The sequence below is a fragment of the Triticum aestivum genome, chromosome 4D (genome assembly GCF_018294505.1).
Source record: "Triticum aestivum cultivar Chinese Spring chromosome 4D, IWGSC CS RefSeq v2.1, whole genome shotgun sequence".
Taxonomy (NCBI): domain Eukaryota; kingdom Viridiplantae; phylum Streptophyta; class Magnoliopsida; order Poales; family Poaceae; genus Triticum; species Triticum aestivum.
Genome location: NC_057805.1, coordinates 668648 through 683187, shown reverse-complemented (window position 1 = coordinate 683187; position 14540 = coordinate 668648). Strand labels below are relative to the sequence as shown.

General features: G+C 50.7%; 1 pseudogene; it reads left to right on the top strand.

Annotated features, from left to right (window-relative positions):
• The first annotated feature begins 2138 nt into the window (after window positions 1-2138).
• On the top strand, window positions 2139-3532 carry LOC123099283 (ethylene-responsive transcription factor 1B-like; annotated as a pseudogene).
• The last annotated feature ends 11008 nt before the right edge of the window (window positions 3533-14540 follow it).

Genomic DNA, 14540 nt, shown 5'->3' with positions numbered 1-14540 from the left:
GGATGAAAAAGAGCAAGTGGGTTCCTATAGCTAGCAAGCAATCTGTGACGAGCTTGTTTAGTACAAAGTGTACCTATTAAGTGGTTAATTAGAAGTACGTACAATATTTGTGATTGGATGTAAATGAGCAAGTGGGTTCTTTGCTAGCTAATTAAGGCTCCTGGTAATAAGAGTATTATAGGTAGTATCATATACATGTCAACTAGGAAATTTTGAGCATTCAGTATCATATCATGTTCCATACCATATTAGAGCATCTACAGCCAGGCGCCTCAAACCCGTCTCATACGCCCGGGCTGGCCGTCCGGTCACTGTCCAGTCACGTTTTTTCGACCCAGACGGCCCCCTCAAACGCCCGGGTTGATCAGCACCCCTCATATCTAGCCTAAATATGGGGCGGATATGGGGCGCCCGCCACGTCGAACCCGGCCCAAGCTGGCCCACCCGACCCCATATAAATTTCTTCCATCCGCTTGCCGGACCAAACCCTAGCCACTTCATTCCCCTTCCCTCCACTCCCCTCTGCCACCCAAGCTCGTCTCCGGCTCCTTCTGGCCGCCTCCGGCATGACGGGCAGCGGATCCGAGTCCTTCACTTCTAGATCCGTTGACCCCAAGCTCATCCCATGCGGCCCCGAGAAGGAGATGGCCGTCCAGCTTGCGCTTCGCCACGCTCGGGAGGAGGCTCGTGCATGGTTGCGCTCGGACTCCTTCCGCCGGGAATCCATTGCGTCCACCCAAATGGCGCAAGGATCCGGCGCTAGGCCGGCGTAGCTGCCTCGCCGGTGGCCGTGGGGTCCGTCTGGTGTCCGAACGCGCTGGCAGACGCGCAACCCCTCCATTGGCGCGCCGAGCACCAGGACGCACAATGGGCCATGTCTGACGAGGCTATGGCACGGTGTGCCCGCTGTGCACGGCACCGGGCGCGGGAGGCGACGGCAGCCCTCGCGGCGGTGGACGTCGGCGAGGCGGAGTCGCATTCTCCGGCGCCCCGTATGGCGCATCAGTCCGGGTGCCGCAACCGCATCGTGGTGGACGTCGGTGGCTCGTCCCAGGATGGATCCGTCATCGATCTAACGTCCACCTGCACCCAATGGGTTCCAGGCTCCGACGAGAAAGAGTAGGGCACGGGAGACAGCGGTGCATCGAGTCCCGTGAGCCGGCTAGTGTCCCATGCCCCGCCCTACCTTGCCGGTGACTGAACCAACACTCTGGGGAGCGCAACCAGCCACCGGACATGGCCACGGCGACCGGACGAGCTTCGGCCGCAAAGAACACTACGTTGCATGTAATAATAGGCATTTGAGGTATCCGGATGTGGAATGCATTTTTTGAGGCGTGACCGGCCACTGTCCGTAGACGCGATCGGGCGCGTTCGCGGGTGTTTGAGGGGTCGGATTTGCCAAGTCCGGCTGTAGGTCGATGCTCTTGAATGACGTGCAAGTATGTGTCATGCATGACAGTAGCATATGATACAACTCATTAGGACCGGCCTAAGCTAAGCTAGTTATGGTTATACTTACCGAAAAGAGTAGTAGCACGCACTATACTATAGTGGTAGCATTTATTTGCCGGCAGAAAACAAACATACAAAATGTGGTTGCCGGTGGGTCCCGCGCGTAGGCTGGCTTCCGCGATGGCGCTGCCTCCCGTGGACATGGTCACTGCATACTACTCCCTCCCTCCGTTCTTAAATACGGAGCAACCTACACTCTAAAATATGTCTATGTACATCTGTATGTGGTAGACCATTTAAAATTTTTAAAAAGACTTATATTTAAAAACAGAGGGAGTATATTGTTAATCAAACAAAGAATTCATTTGAGCAGAAGAAAAAGAGAAAGAATTGTGGATAAAAATCTACTGGTAGCACCTGCGTAGGGATCACCTCCGATGTGGTAAGCGACGACGTGCATCTATTCTGCACAGAGGATGAGGAAAGGGTGACGTCACTCTCCTCTGTCGTATCCAGCCGCCCTACTTCAGCAATTTGGGGTCCCTGTCACGTGCGTTGCTCTTTCTTTCTTTCTCTCTCTACGAGCAGATCCACTATACAACAATATGGGCCCCACTCATGGGTGCATAAAATACTCACCCCGTATTTGGAGGCCCATGGTCAGCTAGCTGCCTGCGGCTGCGGCCGCGGCCCATGGAGATGGAGGGAAGGTATGAACAAGACTAGTCAAAATCCATAAGAGAGGAGACTAGTATAAATAAAAGCTCAGCCAGATGCCTTTGCTCGTACCAATTCCTCCGTCCGTCCATACAAACAGAGCTTCTGAGTTGGTACGAGCAAACACAGAGCTTCTTCCTTGCTTGCTTCTCCTCTCCGTCCGTCCATGGAGCAGCAATTCATCCATTTCGGCTCCAACAGCAGCTTCTACAGCACACCCACGCCTCCTCCTCCTCCTCCTCCTCATGAGGCTCCACCACCACTCTGCTCCTCACCCATGCCCTCCGCCTTCGACATGGGCGACACCGACGACATGCACCTCCTCAACACCCTCCTCCTCCACATGTCTGGCGGCACCGCTTCTTCTTCTCACATGGAAGCTGCCCATTACTCCTTCGACCTGGATATGGACATGGACATGGAGCCATCTTCCTCTTCAACCAGCTCCTCATCTTCCTACTCCTCCTCCGAACAGCAGCAGCAGCAGCAGGGGATGCCCACCACCACTGCTGCCACCGCAGGACAAAGCCCCAGCAAGCGACGTGCGTCCCAGCAAACGCAGCAGCTGCACCCCGCGGCCACCAAGGGCCTGTGCGCAAGCGGCCGTGGGGCAAGTTCGCCGCCGAGATCCGGGACTCCACCCGCAAGGGCGCCAGGGTGTGGCTCGGCACCTTCAACACCCCCGAGGCCGCCGCCATGGCCTACGACCAGGCCGCCTTCTCCGTGCGCGGCGCCGCCGCGGTGCTCAACTACCCCGTCGACCGCGTGCAGGAGTCGCTCCGCACGCTCGCGCTCCGCCCCGACGTGCCGGGAGGCTCCCCCGTGCTCGCGCTCAAGCGCCGCCACTCCATCCGCAAGCGCTCCCCCAACAAGGCCAAGAAGGCGGCGCTAGAGCCCACCAAGATGATGAAGGAGTCGACATCGTCCGCAGGCGTGGTGGAGCTGGAGGACCTGGGCGCGGACTACCTGGAGGAGCTGCTCCGGGTGTCCGACGAGCCGTCCGCATCATCCACCATGCATCACTATGTCGACGACCAATCCAGCACCACGCCGATGCTATTCCCTCATTGCTAGTTTGAGAGCTCCATCCATCCATCCTCTGCTTTGAGTTAATTGCAAATAGTGTCCATCCATCGACCGATCGCTCGCTCGATCAGTCAGTCTTACTTCCCGATGTACGTGTACGTATATGTAGTAAAATATATAGTATGCCTCTCAGTTTCGCACGTACTACGTCAAAAAAAAGTTAGTTATAGAACAATAATATACATACATATGCCAACGGCTTTCCATACAATTATTATCATCGTGCAGGGTATAAGTATTATGGATGGATGGCACTTCCAATTTTCCTCAACAAGCATGTGAGTATATCTATCTAGCTATAGTCTAGGGGGTGCACCGTGCACGTACGTACCTGTGTCTTGCATGTGGCCACCACCACGCAATTATCATCACTAGTACTAGTACTAGTACTAGTACTACTACCTTGCTATTTTCTCCCTAATGTGAAAGGAAAGTGGACATGCATGTTGAGTAGCCATCCATCTATCCATTCATCTTGCTTCTTCCTTTTTCAGCACTAGTAACAATAGATATAAAAAAAACATCCTCAAGAGTTGATTTTACTGTCTTGTCATGGTCTTTCTTTCACCGCCAACCTCCTTGTTGTGTTTCCATGCCCCGGTCACTAGGTCTTGCTGACCATGTTCGAGAGCTTTGCGTAGACTTTTTCTAAAATAAAACAGAAAAAAATAAAGAGTGAAAATGGCACTAAACATTACGTATGTGGAAGTGAAAACTGTTTTGCTTTGATTTGATCGATGGTCGTGGTGGAAGCTTCCTGGGATCCATCGATGGAGGTGTGTCCCATCTACTAGAAGATAGTATAAAATATTTGTGGCGACCGATCTCTCGCTGTCTCTGTGATTATAACCTGGAGTTGTTTATTTATTTATTTGTGGCATCAATCAATCCATCATACTACTGGCTAGTGATATTGACCAATCCACAGTTTTTGACATAATGATCGACATGCATCTAGTGCTAGGAGTAGAATATAATATTGGCGCGCGCGGGGCACGCTACAAATATTAGCTGGCAGGCAATGAAGAAAGAGGCATCAAGAATTTTGATTTTGACTAGGTCGCGTCAGCGCCAGCGGGGAGGGGCGCCGCTTAACTGGTCACTACATAAAATACCCACACTATGGCTACATAAAATAGTACGTGGTAGGAGTATATTGCAACAGTTTACGAATTCCGATGCACCACCGACCGTTTGCCTGCTCTGCTTCATTCATTCAGCAGATTATAAATCTGCATGTACACGATGTACATGATGGATGATTTGTTGATGGAGGCAGGAGGGCGGGGCAGACAGGTGGAGTAGTACTGTCGGCAGATGAGTGGATGCATTAGTGCAAGTAGTCGCTGATCCACTGATTCCATCCATTTGTGTAACTCGAGCGCAGCACATGGAATCAAATCCACTTCTGTCCAAATCATGCTTCGTTTGCCTTGTATCACTTTCCTTCCCTAGCTTTAGCTAGACCGGTCGGCCCCTTGTCCAAATTACATGTGCTTGTGCTGCACCTACCTTCACAAGCATACTACGTACATACTCCCTCGGTATACTCCACAACTTAAGTACTCCATGTCAGATTTTTCCAACCCACAGCAGTGAATGCACTGCATCTGCATGCATGCATTCAACCTACTGCCTCTCAATTCTCATTGGCGATCGCTTTCAATCGGCCAATAAGCAAGTAGCAAATCTTTCGAATTCAGACTTACTTTCAAAGTCCAAAATTATTTTGCTAACTGCTACGCATGATTCCTGCTCGCTCTCGCTCCAAAAGTCCACCACCGCCACTGCACACAGAGTTCAGTCTTATTTACTTATACTTCATGCATGAATATTGGAGTACCTTTCTTCGGTCCATCGGAGGGACTTTTCCCGCTTTAATTTTTGGATGGATTGGAGTAGTAGTATAGGATGCTACCTCTGCTCTTCAGCCACTTGCATGCATGAAGATGGTGATGCTCAAAGTAAACGGTGAAAGTAATAGCAATAGTCGGGCTTAGCAAATCCGCCTCCCCAAACGCCTCCGGGCTTGTTCGCTTTGAGTCCTTATTTGTCTGTCTATGTAGTTATACTTCTCATTTCCTCCCTTATATGTCGGTCACTTGCACGTGATTTGTGGAGATGAAGAAAGACAAATAAAAGAATAAATAAAGAAAAATAAAAAGGTGGCCACTTCTGACCGGGTGAGGGTTTGCGGACAGCCCAGACTTATAGGGATGATATGACATGGTCACTGACCGGGCATACCCACGGTCATTTGAGGAGGATTAATTCTGTAGATGCTCTAACTACTCCTTTACCAAGTACTACATCTCCGTTTCTAAATGTAACACGCTTTGGTAGTTTAAATTAAACTGTCAAAACGTCTTATATTTAGAAACAAAAGGAGTAGTTAAATGCATGGATGCATCTTACTCCCTCATTAACCATGAATGGAAGGAGAAATAGTCTCCATGCATGGAGGTGGCATAGCTCATCCAATCACTCATTTAATAATAAATATTCTCCTTACTACGTAGTTAGCTCAAGGCAGCCTTTGAAAAGGAAAAGAAAGGGGACTTCATGAAAAAGAAGCATTTACAAATTAATTAAGTACTAGTACAATGGTAAAATGTAACAACCTATAATACGGACCATCAAACTAGCGAGCGACCTGCTGAAGGAACCTTAACCCGTTTCGTTGGCTTACCAAAAACGTCTTATATTATACTCCCTCCGTTCCAAAATAGATGACTCAACTTTATACTAACTTTATACTAAAGTTAGTACAAAGTTGAGTCATCTATTTTGGATAAAGTTAGTATAAAGTTGAGTCATCTATTTTGGAACGGAGGGAGTAGAATGTAGGATCATCAAAGCAAATGGAGGTAGCAGTGAAGCTCAACTGCAGGCTCGATCTGCTTAATTACCAGGACTCCTCGATCGCTGGATGTGTGAATGTGTACCTAGCTGGAGTATCTATCCACATCTCCATCTCCTTCTTTTTCTACCACTACTACTAGTAACCAATAATATAATAGTAGAAACTAAAGGAAAAAGGTGCGTGCCGTGGCGGGAAAATATCCCGTAAAAACAAAATTGTTTTCTTTGATTCGATCGACCTTCATCTGTGCACCTCTCTCTGTCACTCTACTTAATCTGGATTTGTTTATTAGTTTTGGCATCCATAGATCGACCATTCCATAATTGTTGACATGCCTATCGCTTTCAGGATTATATACATACAATAAATAAATAAAATAAAATAATGGCACGCACACACGCACGACCTAGCTTAACTAGTTTGGCATAATTTGGTGGCATGAAGCGGCAGAACTTTGGCGCCGCACTCACACTCGACTACTCCACGGGGAGTAGAATGTAGGATCATCAAATGGAGGTAGCAGTGTGGCTCGGCGCCTTCGACACCCCCGAGGCCGCCACCATGGCCTACGACCAGGCCGCCGCCGTCCTCAACTACCCCGTTGAAAGCGTGAAGGAGTCTCTCCGCACGCTCGCGCTACGTCCCGACGTGCCGGGAGGTTCCCCCGTGCTCCCGCTCAAGCGCCGCCACTCCATCCGGAAGCGATCCCCCAACAAGGCCAAGAAGACCACCGCTGGTGCTACTCTGCTCGCGCCCACCAAGATGATGATCAACGAGCAGGCGGCAGCCGCGCCGGTGCAGCAGTCGACGACGTCATCCGCAGGCGTGGTGGAGCTCGAGGACCTTGGCGCGGACTACCTGGAGGAGCTGCTCCGGGTGTCCGACGAGCCATCGTCATCATATCGACCATGCTGATGGGGAGCTGGGATCATCATCACCATCACTATGTCGACGACCAATCAGCGCTCGCCAACACGGCGCCGTTGTTGTTCCCCAATTGCTAGTTTGAGAGCTCCACCCATGGCTAGCTGGCTGGCTCAACTGCCGGCTCCTCCTCCTCCTCCTCCTCTGCTCTCTGCTTTGACTTAAGAGCATCTCCAGCCTCACCCCAAGCCCACTTTTTGTGTGCGGACAATGTAAAAAAGGCAACAAAAAAATGACTCACTCATGCCCCCAAGCGCCCCCGACCTCAAAAAAGCGTCGGCAAACCTAGGCGAAACACAGCGCGCTGGGTGCTGGCGAAAGCAACAACCAATAATATTCCCCATGCGTCCTTTTGTTTGGCCCACCGAATCACATTTTGGCTGTCCTGGGGGCACCAACGGCTTAGAAAACATACTCCCGTTTCATCCGGCGAAAACGTTTTGCCCCGCAGGGCGTGCTACTTTTTGCCCGGCGATTGGGGGCCTCCAACAGCTGGAGATGCTCTAAATTGCAATCCATCCATCGACCATTGCATGCCCCGTAGTATGTCTCTCTGTTTCGTATGTACTACATCAAAAAAAAAGAGAAAGAGCTAGTTATAGAATGTTAGACTATGTATAGCTTCTGTATTTGTGTACGTATATTGTATCTATTGTAACACACCCATTATATATATGAGATAAGCCACCCCTAGAGGGTTGAGCTGGTTCCCCCAAATCATTGTCTTACATGGTAACAGACCTAATTACAACCCACGCTTCCGCAAAACCCTAACCCCGTCGCCACCCCCTCCATCGCGCCGCCGCCGCCATGTCGGGTGCTGCCGCCTCCAGCTCCTCCTCTGCCGGGTTTCTCCCGGCTTCGCTCGCCGCCCTCCTCTCGCTCCCGCTTGACTCGGCCACCATGCGGCCGCCGCAGCTCGGGACCAGGAGCGTTGGCTCGTTTTTCTCCAACAACTCTCCGGCTCCTTCATCGCCGGGGCTTGCGCAGACGGTTCATACGTCGAGCGCCTCTTCACCCGCCCCGTTGTCCGGCATCATCGCGCCTCTGGCCTTCGCGCCCGAGGCCACCTCGTCGGCTGTCACGGCGGGCCTCATGCCATCCGCGCCTCAGGCGGGATTCACTCCGGCAGCGCCCGTTGCCTCCCTCTATGGGGCATACTCGCCGCCGCCGCCCGCGGGTTCCAATCCCGTGGTCCCGCCCGCGCCGCCCGCCCCTGCCCCCATCGCGTACGCGCCTCCGGCAGGTGCCTCCACGGGATCATTGCCTCCACCATTTCACTTCGGCAACCTCATCACCGTCAAGCTCTCGTCCGACAATTATATCTTCTGGCGTGCGCAGGTTCTTCCGCTCCTTGGGAGCCACTACTTGCTTGGCTACGTCAACGGCACTTTTCCTTGCCCTCCCGCGCTGGTGGACAGCGTGAACGGCCCGGTTTACAACCCGGCACACCGTGTCTGGACGGGGCAGGACCAGGCGAACCTCTCCTCCATCCAGGGTTCGCTCACTCCGGCTGTTGCCGGGCTCATCGTCTTCGCGAAGACTTCCCATGAGGCTTGGACCATCCTTGAGCGCTCTTTTGCGTCACAGTCGCAAGCCCGGGTCAGTGCCCTCCGTCGCGAGCTTGGCTCCTGTGAGAAGCTTGATTCCACGGCAACGGAGTTCTACAACAAGGTCAAGGCTCTTGCTGACACATTGGCATCCATTGGACAGCCGCTTACCGATTCTGAGTTCAACTCCTTCATCGTCAACGGCCTCGACGAAGAGTATGATGGCTTAGTTGAGATCATTAATGAGCGCGGCAACACGACCCCCATGATGGCGCATGAGGTCTACTCTCGGCTTCTTCTTACTGAGCAGCGCGTTGAGGCGCGCCGTGCCAACCGCAGTCGCGGCTCCTCCTCCGCCAACGCGGTCTACCGAGGTGGTCGCCCCTCCGGCGGCGCTCAGTCCTCCGCCTCGAGCAAGGGGCCCGCGCCGCTCCCTCCGGCCTCGTCCACCCCCACTCTGACGCTACCTGGTGATGGGGGTCGGCGGGTCTGCCAGCTCTGTGGTCTAGACGGACATTGGGCCTCCAAGTGCCATCGTCGTTTTCAGAAGAGTCCTCGGTCTCGGCAATGACGGCAAGGATACGCGCAACACTGCACGTTAGGTGGCTATGGCCGACCGCCCGGCGCCGCAGAAGCCTCAGGGCCATACTCAGTCCTACTCCGTTGATCCGCACTAGTACATGGACTCTGGTGCGACGGAGCATCTGACGAATGAGATGGGGAAGCTTCATCCTCGCGAGCCCTATTACGGTTCCGATAAGATCCACACCACCAACGGAGCAGGTATGCACATCTCCCATATTGGTCAAGCATCCCTTCTCACTAGTCATGCCACTAGGAGGCTTCAGCTTCGTGATGTTCTTAGAGTACCATCTGTGACGCGTAATCTCCTTTCAGTTCCTAAACTCACTTATGACAATAATGTGTTTTGTGAATTTCACCCGTTTGATCTTTTTATTAAGGATCGGGACACGAGGGCCGTTCTGCTTAGTGGGCGTCTCTACCAGGGCCTTTACCGTCTGGAGCATCCTGGAGTCTCTCGGGTTTTCAGTGGAGTTCGCGTCTCGTCGTCACAGTGGCATGCTCGTCTTGGTCATCCTGCCACACCTATCGTTCGTCATGTTTTGCGTCGTCATGAGCTTCCTAGTGTCTCTAGCAATAATGATGTAGCAGTGTGTGATGCTTGTCAGCAGGGGAAGAGTCATCAACTTCCTTTTTCGGAGGCTAGCCGTGAGGTGAAACATCCTTTAGAACTTGTTTTTTCGGATGTATGGGGCCTTGCCCAAACTTCTGTCAGTGGTCATAACTATTATATTAGTTTTGTGGATGCTTACAGTCGTTTTACTTGGCTCTATCTTATTAAGCGTAAATCTGATGCGTTTGATATTGTCGTTCAGTTTCAAAAACATGTTGAACGTCTTCTCAAGCATAAAATTGTTCATGTTCAGTCGGACTGGGGTGGCAAGTATCGCAACCTCAACTCCTTCTTCCAGTCGCTTGGGATTGCTCATCGTTTAGCATGTCCACATACTCATCAGCAGAATGGTTCCGTCGAACGTAAGCATCGTCATATTGTTGAGACTGGTCTCACTCTTTTGGCCCATGCATCGGTTCCTTTCCAGTTTTAGAGTGATGCTTTTACCACTGCATGCTTTCTTATCAACCGTACTCCCACACGTGTTCTCAACATGAAGACTCCCCTTGAACTTCTCCTTAATGAACAACCCGATTATACTTTCTTTAAAGTATTTGGGTGTGCTTGCTGGCCGCATCTTCGACCCTATAACAAACGCAAGCTGGAATTTAGGTCCAAAAAGTGTGTCTTTCTTGGCTATAGTTCCCTTCATAAAGGTTACAAATGTCTTCATGTTCCCACTAATCGTGTCTACATTTCTCGGGATGTAGTGTTTGATGAGCGTGTCTTTCCGTTTGCCAATCTACCTGTGTCCACAGATGCCCCTCCGTCCATGCATTCATCCTCTCTTGCCTCTGACCAATTTGATGATGTTGCATACTCTCCTGTGTTATTGCCTAACCATGGTGCAGGAACCGGACGTGGGGCTCGTTTGGAGTTTTTGGAGGACTCCCCATCATCATCGCCGCCGCCCTCTGCTGTGCACGTCGATCACACCGCGACGTTGCATGGCCTCGATCCATGTGCCCATGCACGCTCGGTGGATGCACCTGAGGCACCGGCCTCGTCCTCTGATCGGCCTGGTACGCCTGCGTCTCCCGCGGCTCGGCCCGCTACGTCGGCCTCGCCCGCGTCTCCAGCGGATCAGCCCGCTACGCCGGCCTCGCCTGCAGCTCGGCCCACTACGCCGGCATCGCCTGAGGCTCGGCCCGCTATGCCGGCATCGCCCTTGGCTCGGTCCGCTCCACCGGCCTCGCCCGCGGCTCTGTTGGATAGCCCGCTGGCGGGCTCTGGATCCACCGAGCCGTCTGCCATGATGGAGGACCTGGTTCCATCGCTTGGCTCCTCGTCGCCGGTTGATTCCTCCTCATCATCGTCGCCCAGCCCCTCGCCGGCTGCTTCCTCGACCTCGACGGCTCCTGTGTTACGTCCACATACACGCAGTCGTAGTGGTATTTTTCGACCAAAGGAACGTACGGATGGTACTGTTGCTTGGTTGGCAGCATGTCTGGTTGCTGCTGTTGCGGATCCGTCTTCCGAGCCCCGCTCGTATCAGGCTGCCATGCGTGTTCCTCATTAGCGAGAGGCTATGGAGAAGGAGTATCATGCTCTTCTTCGTAACGAGACATGGACTCTTGTTCCTCCCCCACCACGGGTTAATGTTATTGACTGCAAGTGGGTGTTCAAAGTGAAGAAGCACTCGGATGGATCTATTGAGCGTTATAAAGCGCGCCTTGTTGCCAGAGGATTTCGGCAGCGCTATGGTCTTGATTACGAGGACACCTTCAGTCCCGTTGTCAAGCCTACCACCATTCGGCTTCTTCTTTCTCTTGCTGTCACTCGCGGTTGGTCTCTTCGTCAACTTGATGTGCAGAATGCCTTTCTTCATGGTTTCTTGGAGGAAGAGGTTTATATGCGACAACCGCCTGGTTTCTCTGATCCTGATCGTCCTGATCACATCTGCCGTCTCACCAAAGCGCTCTATGGTCTGAAGCAAGCTCCTCGTGCCTGGCATGCTCGTCTTGCCTCAGCTCTTCGTGCTCATGGGTTTGTGTCGTCCACTGCTGACTCCTCATTATTTCTTCTACAGAAGCCAGAAGTCACTATGTATCTTTTGGTCTATGTGGATGATATTATTCTTGTCAGTTCCTCTCGGTATGCTGCTGATGCTCTTGTTCGCTCTCTTGGTGCTACTTTTGCTGTCAAAGATCTTGGGAAGCTTCACTACTTTCTTGGGGTTGAGGTTACCTCTTGTGCTGATGGTCTTGTTATGACACAAAAGAAGTACTCCTTGAATTTATTGCAGCGAGCTGGGATGCTTAAGTGCAAACCGACTACCACACCCATGTCATCTACCGAAAAGCTCACTGCCGTTGATGGTGCGCTTCTGTCTTCCGCTGATGCCATAGAGTACAGGAGTATTGTTGGTGGGCTTCAGTACTTGACGATCACGAGGCCAGATATTTCTTATGTTGTCAACAGGGTTTGTCAGTATCTTCAGGCTCCCCGCAACACCCATTGGGCTGCTGTTAAGCGCATCCTGCGTTATGTCCAATTCACAGTGTCTTTTGGGATGCATATTCGGCCGACTCCCTCTCGGGTTCTTTCGGCCTACTCTGATGCGGACTGGGCTGGCAGCCCGGATGACAGGCGATCCACGGGGGGCTATGCTGTGTTCTTTGGCTCTAACTTGATCGCCTGGAGTGCTCGGAAACAGGCTACTGTATCACGTAGTAGTACTGAAGCTGAGTATAAGGCTGTGGCTAATGCTACTGCAGAGATTATTTGGGTGCAACCTTTGCTTCAGGAGTTGGGTATGTCTCAACCGCAGCCTCCTATCCTTTGGTGTGATAACATCGGTGCTACATACCTTTCTGCAAATCCGGTATTTCATGCCCGAACGAAACACATTGAAGTGGACTATCACTTTGTACGAGAACGTGTGTCACAGAAGCAACTTCAGATCAAGTTCATCTCTTCCAAAGATCAACTTGCTGACATCTTCACTAAGCCTTTGCCTTTACCACAGTTCGAGGCTTGTAGGCGCAATCTTACCCTTCTCAGTTCTTTAGAAAGTGGCTAAGATTGAGGGAGGGTGTTAAACTATGTATAGCTTATGTATTTGTGTACATATATTGTACCTATTGTAACACACCCATTATATATATGAGATAAGCCACCTTAGAGGGTTGGGCTGGTTCCCCCAAATCATTGTCTTACATAGAACAATAATATATACATGTGCCAACGGCTTTCCATACAATTATTATCATCGTGCAGGGTATATTATGGATGGATGGCATGCACTTCCTAATCTTCTCAACATGCATGTTAGTAGCAATCTAGGGTGCAGGTGCACGTACCTGTGGCTTGCATGTGGCCACCACCACGCAATTATCACTAGTAGGAGTATCCTTGCTATTTTCTCGCTAACCACCCACAAGGGTTGTACTTGTCTGAATGTGGACTGTTCTTCATGTTGAGTAGCCATCCATCTCCATCTATCTATTCACTCCTTTTCCATCACTACTAATAATAGCTAAAAAGGAAACAGAAAATGGCTCCACATCCATCCACAAAGAAGATTCTCTTGTCGGAGTCTTTCTTCCACCGCCGGCGCAACCTCCTTGTTGTGTTCTCATGCCCGGTCACTTCGCCTTGTTGACAATGGCCGAGAGCTTTGCTGCACCTACGGATTAAATCTATAGAATTCAAGTTACGAATGTTTGAAGCTTCCCTAAACAACCTCTTTGTTGTGTTTTAACTAGGATTCCATGGCCCGGTCACTTGGCATTGCTGACCGAGGCATGAAAACACAACATCAAGGTTGTAAAACTCTTTCCACTTTGTGGTTTAGTAAAAAAAAATGTTCACATGGGGCTTTTGCTCCCTGCTCTGTTCTCCACCCTAGCCTTCTGAAAATGGCATTAATATGTTGAAGTAGTAGTAATTTGGTTTTTGAGAGAGAAAAAAACCTGCTTTGGTCATCCTTTTGGAAGCTTCTTACGACACTTCCTCCATCAATTAAAAAGTTACTCCCTCCGTCCGAAAATAGTTGTCATCAAAATGGACAAACAGGAATGTATCTAGAACTAAAATACATCTAGATACATCCTCTTTTATTCATTTTGATGACAAGTATTTCCGGACGGAGGGAGTATTTGGTTGGCCCTTCGCTTCGCGTAGACTTTTTTCTTAAATAAAACAAATAAGAAAGTGAAAGATGGCATTATATATGATGATGTGGGAGCAAAAACAGTTTTGCTTTTGATTTGATCAATATCGAGGTCGGTCCCCTCCCATGAATAAAGAAGATATACTACTACTATAGTACAATATATGTAGTAGGCCTGCCCCAGAAGGACCCATCGATCTCTCCCTGTCTCTCTGTTATTTGTAACCTGGAAGCTGGAGTTGTTTAGTGATTTGTGGCATCACTCGATCGTAATGATGATATTGAGCAATAATCCACATTTGTTGTTGACATGCATATGCTCCTACCTATACTAGTAGAATATAATATTGGCGCGCGCGGGGCATGCACGATGCACGCAAATAGTAATACAGTAGCTGGAAGTTTGATTTTGACGGAGTCGCGTCAGCGCTTAACCCACGCTATCTATATCTATATATACAAGGAGTATACAACCACATAGTAAGAGTAAAATACACGAGTACCCCGGAACAGTTTACGAATTCCGATGCACCACCGACCGAAGGTCCATACATCTCTGAGTCTGAGTTGACCCGCCCGTTTGGTCTACAGAGTATTTTCCTTTTTCTTTCCTGAGTTGCTATACCGTATCCCCCC